Here is an 11,321-nt window from a genome sequence, read left to right on the forward strand (position 1 = left end):
TGAGAATTTCCAGTCCAGTTGATGTTGGTCCATCCAAGTGGCTGTTGAGAGGGAGTACCAGCAGTGCATCTCATGTGACGGTTTAACTGGGAGTAAATATTACTGGTGGTGGATGGAGTGTTAAACAAACTGCCACGTTGTGATGAACAGCTCGCAAGATAACAGACTCTTTGTCAATACAAATATATGGGAAGGAATTCATTTGTCTTCAGAGAAATAACAACCTTACACGAGAAGTCTATATAATAATGAAACGAAGTCTGTTTCTGTGTTATTGGTGAACTTAAAATAACTGTGTTAAACAGCTGAAGTAATGCTGATGCTGTCGTTGGGCAATTCTTGCACTGTGCATGTGAATTATCCTGGATGATTTCAGAGATGGCTGGGCTGTCCGAAGTTGAGTAAGTGCTGATACTCCATGGGATGATGCTTGTTAGTAATCTCGTCACTTACTAAGCACAGTTCGATGGAACAAGCCAACAAGTCCAACTGTCTGCTGCTTCAGTATATATCAGAGCTTTCATGGATGCCAACACATGGAATCATTTAATAAAGACAACGCCCATCGTGTCTCCATCACTCAGTGCTGATAAAAGTGCTATATAAAGTTTGTGAGGTTACCTTCCTGAACCACCCTCCCAGACAATGCATTTTTGACACATATTATGCTCTGGGTTCAAAACAGATTTCACAAACTCTCTCTTAGTATCCTCTCTTTCACTTCAAACGTATTTCCCCATTGACTAAGGGGAATAGCTGTTGTCTGTTCACTCGTCCCATACCTCTCATGCTATAGTACACCTCTGTCAGGTTCACCCCTCACCCTTCTCTGCTCCAAAAGCAAATGTAACCTATCTTCATGGTTTGAGTTCTCTCTTGTCTTGTTACATCTTCCAAAATGCAACACCTCACATATCTCAGTTTTACCTCATTATGACCCACTGGCTAATCATTGTGTCATCTACAACATTGTTTATCATCCTCCAATATCACCCACCCCCCACCATCTCCCACATTCTTATCATCACCATTTATGAATTTCAGAAAAAAAACTTGATTTTCTTCCTGTTCTACCAACGTGGTTTCAGAATTGGGAATTCCAGTCTCTTGTTTTTTCCAATTTTGGTGAATTTACAGCGTGAATCAGTTATGGTCTTTTGTGAGAGAGCCTCAAACAGTATTTTGGACATGGAGTTGAATTCTGCTTTTATACTCTGCCCCTCTGCATGTATTATTCATAATGCTTGGACATCATTAACCTTGGACTAACTTTTGGCACCTTGTCCTGCAGCATTTCCATTTTACGTGGTCCTGTAATTTATTCTTTACAATATTCGTTGTAATAGTCGGAGCTGAAAGAACCCTTTCATCTGCAGGATGGACACAGGCTTATTCATTAATTTTGTTTGAAAGAGCTAGAGCAATGATGATAAAGATTGAATTAAATTCTGGATTATAAACACACTATAGAAGTTAATTCACGTTCTCATTTCTACGTTGAATGGGAAGCAAATACAAAGAACAAATACCCAACATTCTGAATATTGTTTGAAAAGTGATGTCATGTAGATATAATGCATTAAAGAAGACCACGCAATAATTTTCTTTTGAATATTGCGAGGACATTGTTCAAACAAACAGTGTTCTTGTCTTTTGCTCCTTATTCTTTCAACTTATATTTCCCTGTAATTCGAGGTGAGATCAGAGTGACTTCGCTTTCAATCGAAGCAGGACTTGACTGAGGGTGGAATCAAGGACCCTGAGCAAAACTATGATTAATGGGAATTGGAGAACATTCTGCAGTGGGAATGGGAACAAGAGAAAAATCAGTCTCTGAAAGGTATCTTCCAAGTTGCATGTCATCCTGACAAGGGACTAATTTGCTGTTCCTTCACAAGTATTTGTTAAAAAATCTTGGAATGCCCCTACAAACAGCTCTATCTGAATCTGCTTCAGTTCGGATTGAAGAGGTAAAATAGGGCAACTCTGTGTCGCTTATTCCAGAGCCATTGGGGATGACAAATTAAGTCTGCCCTTGCTGGTGCCTTCCAAATCCCGGAAGAATATGTCTTGTTAAAAATACAAAGATATTTTATGTTTTCATAGTTATATGCAAACTATCAGAAAGGTAAGACCTTGCTGGATGAGTACGATGCCAGTGACAACAGGAACATGATAAGAATTTGATAACAATTGGGATCAGTACTTCAATCAGTTATATTCAGAGGATTGCTCATGTGATGTCATGACCACAGAGTTCAACATTTTCATGATGCATTATGACAATGGCAATAAACTATCGGTATTTAGGGAGTTGTCAGGCACAGAGTTTTTAATTATTCATTCAAAAACCGTAACTTGAGCGTCAACAGAAATGGCAAATATCCACAGTCCAAAAGAGTAACTAAGTTGAAAGTGCAGGAAAACATGTGCAGGTTCTGAGAAGAGAGAATACGTAATTAACTTCTTGAGTCCAATATGAGTTTTTTCAGAAGATGATCATATCAGACTCAATATGCTGCCTCTGTTTCTACCTCCAGATCCTGACTCATCTGTGGTGTTTTGTCACTGTTTACTCTTTGTATTTCAAATTTACATTTTCCCCAGTATTCCCAAGCACAGTGACTCCGTTTTGAGGGAGGGGGGGGGGGTATGGTGTGTCAGTGGTTAGCATGGTTGTTTCACAGTACCAGGGATCCGGTTTGGGGGAGAGGGGGAGGCCACCATGGTGTCTCAGTGTTTAGAACGGCTGTTTCACAGTACCAATGGCCCGGTTTGTGGGGAGGAGGGGGAGGGGGCATGGTGTCTCAGTGGTTAGCACGGCTGTCTCACAGTACCAGGGACCCAGTTTGGGGGGGGGGGAGAGCGGGAGAGGGAGGGCAGCACGGTATCTCAGTGATGAAGACAGCTGTCTCACAGTCCCAGGAACACAGTTTACACTGTATTGAGTTTTGACATTCTCCACGGGTCTGCTAGTGTTTCCTCATGGTTCCTTCTACAGTCCAAACTGATTCAGTGTATTGGTCATGATAAATTACCCACCATGTGCAGCTAGGTGTGTTAGCTATGGAAAATGCTTGTATAAGCTAGAAAACGGGTGAACAAATGCAAGTGCAGAAGTAGGATATGAGGTGGTTCTGGGTGAAATGCTGTGCAGACAGTCAGTGTGGATTCAATGGGCCAATGTCCCACAAAATAAAAAAAAAGTTAAATCAAACAAAATAAGTTACTGGTGATCAGAAACAAAAAGAAACAGAGTGCTAGGGAAACAGTAGTTTTGGCAGCCTCTGTCGAGAGAAAAATAGAGTTAGCATTTGAATCCACTAAACATGTATCAGATCTGAAAGCACCTGGGAAATTGTGGAATGTGTGTTGGTGGAATGATTGGAGTATATGGAGAAATAGAAGGATTAAAAATGGATTATTGATAATCAGCTGCGATGGAATTAAAATGTGAGAGTATTTTCACGAATTTTCACCTTTTCGCATATTCCTGTGTATCATGCACATGTAGGTATGTTTCCAAGTCCATGTTTCACGTGAGTTCTCTCCTCTCCACCTCTCTTTCCTGAGTGTGGACATCTTCCATTCATTAATGGGCCAGCATTTATTTCCCTTTCCGAGTTGCTCTTGAGAAGGTGTTGGGGAACTGCCTTTCTAAACCCATGCACTTAGACATACTATCGGCTACAAGTACTCAGGTCTGTCTGGTTTCACTTCTTTGAGAACTTGTAGTATTATGCCTTAATAGCTGGCATGGGCATTGCAAATGGGCATTTGAGAGTCTATCATTGCTGACGGCCTGGAATCGCATGTAAGTCAGACCAGTGAAGATAGCAAATTTCCTTCTGTGAAGGACACTAGTGAGCCAGGGCTTTTTAGTTTTGACCACCAACAATATTTCATTAGATTGCTAATTCCAAATGTTTTATTGAATTCAAGTTCCACCGTCTGCTGTGGTGGGTTTGAAGTCCGGGTTTAGGTCATTGTAAGATGTACTTAGCAGGCTGAATGACATCAATCTATTCCTGCATAAATCCTTAGAGGGCAGAATGGTCTCATTACAACGATGCTGACTGGCTGAGTGGGAACTTCCTTTATCTCTGTAATATTACTGAGTGCTTCAGAGAACAACACATGGGTTAGGAGCAGCAGCTGGTCATTCAGCCCCTCGAGCCTGCTGCACCGTTCAGAATGTGCATTGCTGATGTGATTGTAACTAAATCTCCCTCTCCAGTCTGTTCCACTAAACTTGGATTCTGTTGTTCATCAAAGACCTATGGAAATCAACCTTGAGTGTTTTCAGTAACCCAGTCTTCATTGCTACTTTTGCATGAGAACACCACAGATCACACAACCCTAAAGAGAAAGGAGCATCCCTGTCTCAGTCTGAAATGGGAAGGTGCTTATTCTCAAAATGTGCTATCCTCAAACCAATCACCACTCTTTTGAGATGCAGGGAGATTATAATTAGGAACAAATATTGACCATTCAATCCCCAAACCTACTCATATTCCCATTAACTCTCCTAAATCACATACTTACCAATTTGGGTCTCCACTGAACTTGTGGGAAGACAATCCCAGGCACCACAAGATCATATCAGCATGAGACACTGGAGCATAATAAGGCCATTCAGCCCAACTACTCTGCCATGGTATTTGATCACGGCTGAAATGTTTATCAACCCCATTATTGTGTCTTCAACTGACCATTGATTGCTTATTAATAATATATATATGTATTAAAGACATTGTGTGTGCCTGCACGTGGGGTTGTGTTCGTGGTGTTTGTGTGTAAATGTCTATATCCATGTGCGTATCTCTGTGTGCATGTGTTATGTGTGTTAGTGTCAGTATCTACGTTTGTGTGCACCTCTGTCTGCATCTTCATGCAATGTTTTTGACGAAAATACATTGAAATTGGAATCAGTCTCCTTCCTCCTCTCTCTCTGTCTGACCCTGTTGTTCATAGAGCTCATGGAATCCCTACAGTGTGGAAGCAGGCCCTTCGGCCCAACACATCGACACTGATCCTTCGAAGAGTAACACACCCAGACCCATCCCCCTACTATCCTACTTTTATGCATGACTAATGTCCCTAATCTACACACCCCCGGACACTATGGGCAATTTCCCTTCGCCAATTCACCTAACCTTCACATCTTTGGACTTTGGGAGGAAACTGGAGCACCCAGAGAAAACCCATGCAGACACAGGGATAATGGGCAAACTCCACACAGTCAGTTCCCGAGGGTGAAATTGAACCTGGGTACCTGGTGCTGTGATGCAGCAGTGAGAACCAATGAGCTTTATGATTAGATTCATACAATTCTACCCTCTGCTGGCCTTCCTGCACCACTGCATCATTTGTTATCTTAACTCTCTGATAAGATAACAAATCCTTTACTGTCGATCTCTGAAACTGCATTGCTGTTCAGTTTTTCGAATGATATCTTTGAACACACAGAACAGTTTCATCAATATTGAGCGATATTACTGCTAGGCCTTTGTCAGGATTTTTCAATATTTTCTCACATTTTTTAAGCATTGCAAGACACAGAATGAGAAATAAATTCTTATTTCCGTACAAAATGGTTCACTCAGAGGTGAGCATTTCCATTCTGACAGTCCCAAGTATATTTGCAACCCTCCATCTACCAGCATTGTGTCTGTGTGTGTGTGTGTGTGTGTGTGTTGATGGTGCTGTGAGCTGCTGCCCTCTCTCCCACCCAGACCGAATCATTGTATGTTATCACACTCTGCGACTGTCACTGCAGTTGCATGCAGAGGCCAGCTGCGGGAGAGATTGTGTCATTTTAAGCACCACAGAGACTGTCAGAACTGCACCCACATTTAGATACTCACAGACATGGGTGTGTGTTAATGGAAAAGCACAGCTGGTCAGGCAGCATCTGAAGTGCACGAAAATCGCGGTTTCGAGCTCTTCATCAGGAAGTGTAAATCCTGGAAATGTGGTCTGTCCAGAACCTGAGAAAGCCTCAAAATCCCCACCTTTACATTGTAGTCCTCTCGAGATGAATAATAACATCGTATTTGCCTTCTGAACTAATGACTCAATCTACAAGTTTATCTTCAGCGAATCCTGGACTTGGAATCCCAAGTCTCTTTGAATTCAGATTTCTGAATTTTCTTCCCATTTAGCAAATAGTCCATGCCTGTATTCTTCATACCATAATGCATGACCCCACACTCTCCATCTAATACTCCTTTTCCCATTCTCCTAAACTGTCTAAGTCTTCCTGCAGGCTCCCTGCCTCCTCAATACTACCTGCCCATCCACCTATCTTTGCATCATCTGCAAAGGTAGCCAGAATGCCCTCAGTTCTGCCGTACAATTCATTAACCTACAAAGTGAAATGTTGTGCTCCAAACACTGACCCTTGTGGAACACTACTAGTCACCAGCTGCCATCCTGAGAAGGACCATTTTATCCCCACTGTGCCTCCCGCCAGATAGCCATACTTATCCATGTTCGTACTTGGCCGCGAACACCATGGGTCTTTATCTTACTCTGCAGCCTCCTGTGCGGTACCGTATTAGAGGCAAACTGATTGTCTACATTGCTAACTCCATTGTGTCTCCTTGATCTAAACTGCTTGTTACCTCTTCAAAGGATTCTCATTAACTTGAGGGAAAGGTATTTATTGAAATGGGGAGCAATCACAACATCAGGGTTATTCGTAAAGTGGAAGTGTTCCTCAAAGCAGTCTCTGGTCTCCCAAGTGTAAGGTAGACTGCATTTTGAGCAGCAATGACAGGAGACTGGATTGAAAGTGTACAAGTGAAATGTTGCTTCACCTGGGAGGTGTGTTTGGGGCCTTAGACAGTGAGGAGGGAAGAGGTGAATGGGCAAGCTTTGCAGCTTCTGCAATTGCATGGGAAGGTGCCACGAGGAAGTGGGGGAAGGGTTCGAGGTGATGGAAGGTGTCAGAAAGGGGATCGTTACTGTGAAATGCTGGCAGTGGATGGGAGGAGAAGATGTGTTGAAGGTGCTGTTCGACTGGAGGTGGTGGAAGTAGCGGAGGATGATTCTGTGAAAGTAGATTCTAGTGCAGTAGGAATTGAGGGCAAGGGGAGATCTATCATTGTTCTGGGAAAGAGGGGAAGGTATGAGGGCAGAAGTGAGGGGGATGGGGCAGTCACAGCTCAAGGGTCAGTCCATCAGAGAGGATTTCTTATTTGAGAGAAAAGGTGGTCATGTCGGAAGCTTCCCACTGGAATGTGACATCCCCATACAGAAATGACAGAGCCAGAGAAACTGGGAGAATGGCATCACTCTCAGCTGATCATGTGTTCAGCCACATACGGAGCCACAAAGTAATTCAATAATATAAACAAAACCGTAGTCAGATGAAAGTTCTTGAACTGTCTTTAACAAAAGGATTTTTCTAACACACAGGTAAGAATAAGGGTAGATAGGTCGTCAGTAATTCATAGCTGGACTTTTAAAAGTGGTTGCAAAGTGACTGGGGGCACTGTGCGAAATATTCCATAATTCTCTGGATTACAGGAATGTTCCAGTGAAACTGGCGAACCTCCAATGTGGCGCCTGTCTTCAAGAATGGAGTGAGTCTTCAAGTGTTTAGATACTATGTTTGTCTGAATGATGCAGTATTTTTGAGAGGATGAATGGTCTCATGATATACTTTCATCCTGCGGGATTAAAAATATCTCCTTCTACTGATGTGTTACAAACTGGGGGACAAACATTTGCCTGAACCTGGGAATTATTTGGGAAACTATCTGGAATATTGTAAAAAACTACATTATCCAGAGAATTCTAGTTACAGTATTTTCCAGAAGAATTTATCACCATGTAGGGGTATTGCATAGGTGAGAGGGTGAGGAGGTGCTGCATGCAGTAGTGAGAGTGGTGGAGTGTGAGCCTTGTTCGGCAGTAGGTGCTATAACAGATATACAGTGAGTGTGAGGGAGCAGAGAGAATATGGTGACCCTTATCCTTATGTTATTGATGTTTGTCCTGTATTGCTGGAAATTTCTTCAGACAACAGATACTGCACTGAGCTGGTGGGGAGCTCAGACCATGCTCGGTTTGTCTGGTGGTGTGGCCTGCTCTGGGAATAGAATGGTCATCTTCTGTACCTCTTCTCCACTAGGATCTCCGTGTCCCTGTCAACAAACCGTGGTTTAATTGCCCCTTAAATGCCATGCTCAGGGGAAATTGTGCAAAGCAGCTCTGAACTGAGAAAGGTCAAACCTGTGCCCATTGGCCTTTTAAAAATGGCACCAGTGCTCACTTGGTAAGCTCTGAACATTGTTCAATCCTGGATGGATTGTGGAGCTGTAACCTAGCAGTATATTGGTCTACGCAGTATTTCATGATCAACAGATATCTCATCTTGCCTTATATGTGTCCGGGCTGGATCTGTGACAAGGAATGAGTATCCGATATAAATCCTGACATAACTATCACTCCTCTAGCTGGGTCAATTCTGCTGTCAAACCCCATATTTCTGCAATATGTTGTCCATTAAGCAATTGCCCAAGCAAAACGCGAACATCTATCCCTCTGTTATGGAGCAGAGCAGAACCCCTCAAAGTACATGGAGACGGTAGTCTCGGCCCGAATGTTTTCTTATTGTAAAGGTAAATGTCAGGTGCTGTGTTTCAGCTACAATTTAATTGGTCAAAATATATAACATTAAGCAAAACACAATCTATTCAAGCACAGTACACAAAATATAACGAACAAATGGGTGGCACGGTGGCACAGTGGTTAGCACTGCTGCCTCACAGCGCCAGAGACCCGGGTTCAATTCCCGCCTCAGGCGACTGACTGTGTGGAGTTTGCACATTCTCCCCGTGTCTGCGTGGGTTTCCTCCGGGTGCTCCGGTTTCCTCCCACAGTCCAAAGATGTGCAGGTCAGGTGAATTGGCCATGCTAAATTGCCAGTAGTGTTAGGTAAGGGGTAGATGTAGATGTAGGGGTATGGGTGGGTTACGCTTCGGCGGGGCGGTGTGGACTTGTTGGGCCGAAGGGCCTGTTTCCACACTGTAAGTAATCTAATCTAATCTAATAAGTGAATCTTGGAATAACTTAATTCTTTTGGAAATTTAAACAGAATAATAGGTTATTTAACTAACAGTAACTGATCCAATATGGTAACGGGGGAAAAAGTGAGGACTGCAGATGCTGGAGATCAGAGCTGAAAAACGTGTTGCTGGAAAAGCGCAGCAGGTCAGGCAGCATCCAAGGAGCAGGAGAATCGACGTTTCGGGCATAAGCCCTTGCCTGAAACGTCAATTCTTTTCCAGCAACACATTTTTCACCAACCAATATGGTAACATCCCAGAAACACAAATTTGTCTAAAAACAAATCCAGGAAATAGATTGTCTCACATACAGTTCTCAAACCCAGGCGGAAAGAACATCAAGAAACAATCAAAAGAGAAATCTCAGAGAGAGAGTGTGTAGCAGCCTGGAGAGATTTCCTGCCTTCCAACCCTGCTGAGAACCCCAGAATAACTGGCGAGTGGGAAAACTAATAATCCTGGTTCTGGGAGAAAATGACCATCACTCCACAGGACCAGGCCACGGCTGCAAGGACCACAAGGAATGGACTGTATCTACACAATATATGGCACTGTAGGAGCCTCTCAAAATGCCTAACTCCACTTAAGCCGTTAAATGATGGTCAAATAAATGTCAAAGTTAAACATAAATAAATAAACCGAAAGGATGCCCAGGCCTGATGATCAGACACAGACGTCGTTAGGTGCCCAGAAATTCCTACCCGGCCAAAACAAAGTACAATTATTGAGCTTTTGAGAGAAATCATCATCTCCCTCCCTCATCTCAAAATTAGAGATGTACCATTCACCCAACAGTCAGCGATGTCAATATTCCATCCAGTTCAAGTATTGTTGGGGTATGTCAGGGTTGTCATGAAATGAGTTAACTGAAGCTGATTGTTCAGTGACTGTTATTAATATCAGTCTTCCTGGATCTAACTGGGTCACTGGAGGCTTTCCCTCTTCCATAATTATGGCCTTCTTTCTACTTGTTATGCTATAGTATTTGGGGCAGAGTCAACCTCAACAAGATTGGGATCAGCGGATGCAGAGAGAGGGAGAGATCAGAATCTGAGAGCATTAGACTGTAATGTTCCAACAATGGATCAGAATCTGAGAACATTAGACTGGAATGTTCAAACAATGGATCAGAATCTGAGAACAATAGACTGGAATATTCCAACAATGGATCAGAATCTGAGAACATTAGACTGGAATGTTCAAACAATGGATCAGAATCTGAGAACATTAGACTGGAATGTTCCAACAATGGATCAGAATCTGAGAACATTAGACTGGAATGTTCCAACAATGGATCAGAATCTGAGAACATTAGACTGGAATGTTCAAACAATGGATCAGAATCTGAGAACATTAGACAGGAATGTTCAAACAATGGATCAGAATCTGAGAACATTAGACTGGAATGTTCCAACAATGGATCAGAATCTGAGAACGTTAGACTGGAATGTTCCAACAATGGACAGGAGTTTATCCTTTGGTCTTTACTGGTTTTCTCTGGATTGGGCATGGTTATAGTTGCAGATAGAAGCCGTACTGATGATTATTCAGGCAGATTACTACCCCATCCTCGCTATCGTTGGTGTTCCTGGTAAGCCTACCTCTGTCAATTCTATAAATGATGGTGAACGTTATTGTTACTTCGGTTATTGATATTTAGCAAATATAAACTTTCAGTCATAAACTCCACTTCCTTTTCATGCATTTCAAAATCTTTATGAATATATAAGAAGGAACTAGACTGATTAGAACTTTGAGTCCCCGTTTTACTCTAAACTGTTTTACCATTCTGGATTCTCTCTGTCATTAAAACGGTCAAATTCAACCTCTATAATATCCCCAGTCTCCACTTCTGAATGAGCTTGTCATCTACCCCTTTGTTAACTTCAAACTTTATGGCTTCACTTCTCTTCTGACCTTCCTTCCCCATTACAAATATTTTGACCACAGACTTTTTCTTGTCTCTACAGTTACTTTACACCAGGGACACTGTATCAGAGTAAGAATATCACTGACTGTGTACTTCAGAGGCACAGGCTATGACTCTAAAAGCTGGTGACAGAACAGAAATTCGAATGATAAAAATTGGAATGAAACCTAAATTCACTCATGGCAACCGTAAACCACCAGATTTATTTTTCCTCATTTTGCTGATAACCTTTGGTAAAGAACCTTAAGACTTTTGCCCAGTCTGGACTAAGTGTGAATTCAGACCCACAACATTGTGGTTGGCTCCATATTTTC

The sequence above is a fragment of the Chiloscyllium punctatum genome, chromosome 31 (assembly GCF_047496795.1).
Source record: "Chiloscyllium punctatum isolate Juve2018m chromosome 31, sChiPun1.3, whole genome shotgun sequence".
Lineage (NCBI taxonomy): Eukaryota > Metazoa > Chordata > Chondrichthyes > Orectolobiformes > Hemiscylliidae > Chiloscyllium > Chiloscyllium punctatum.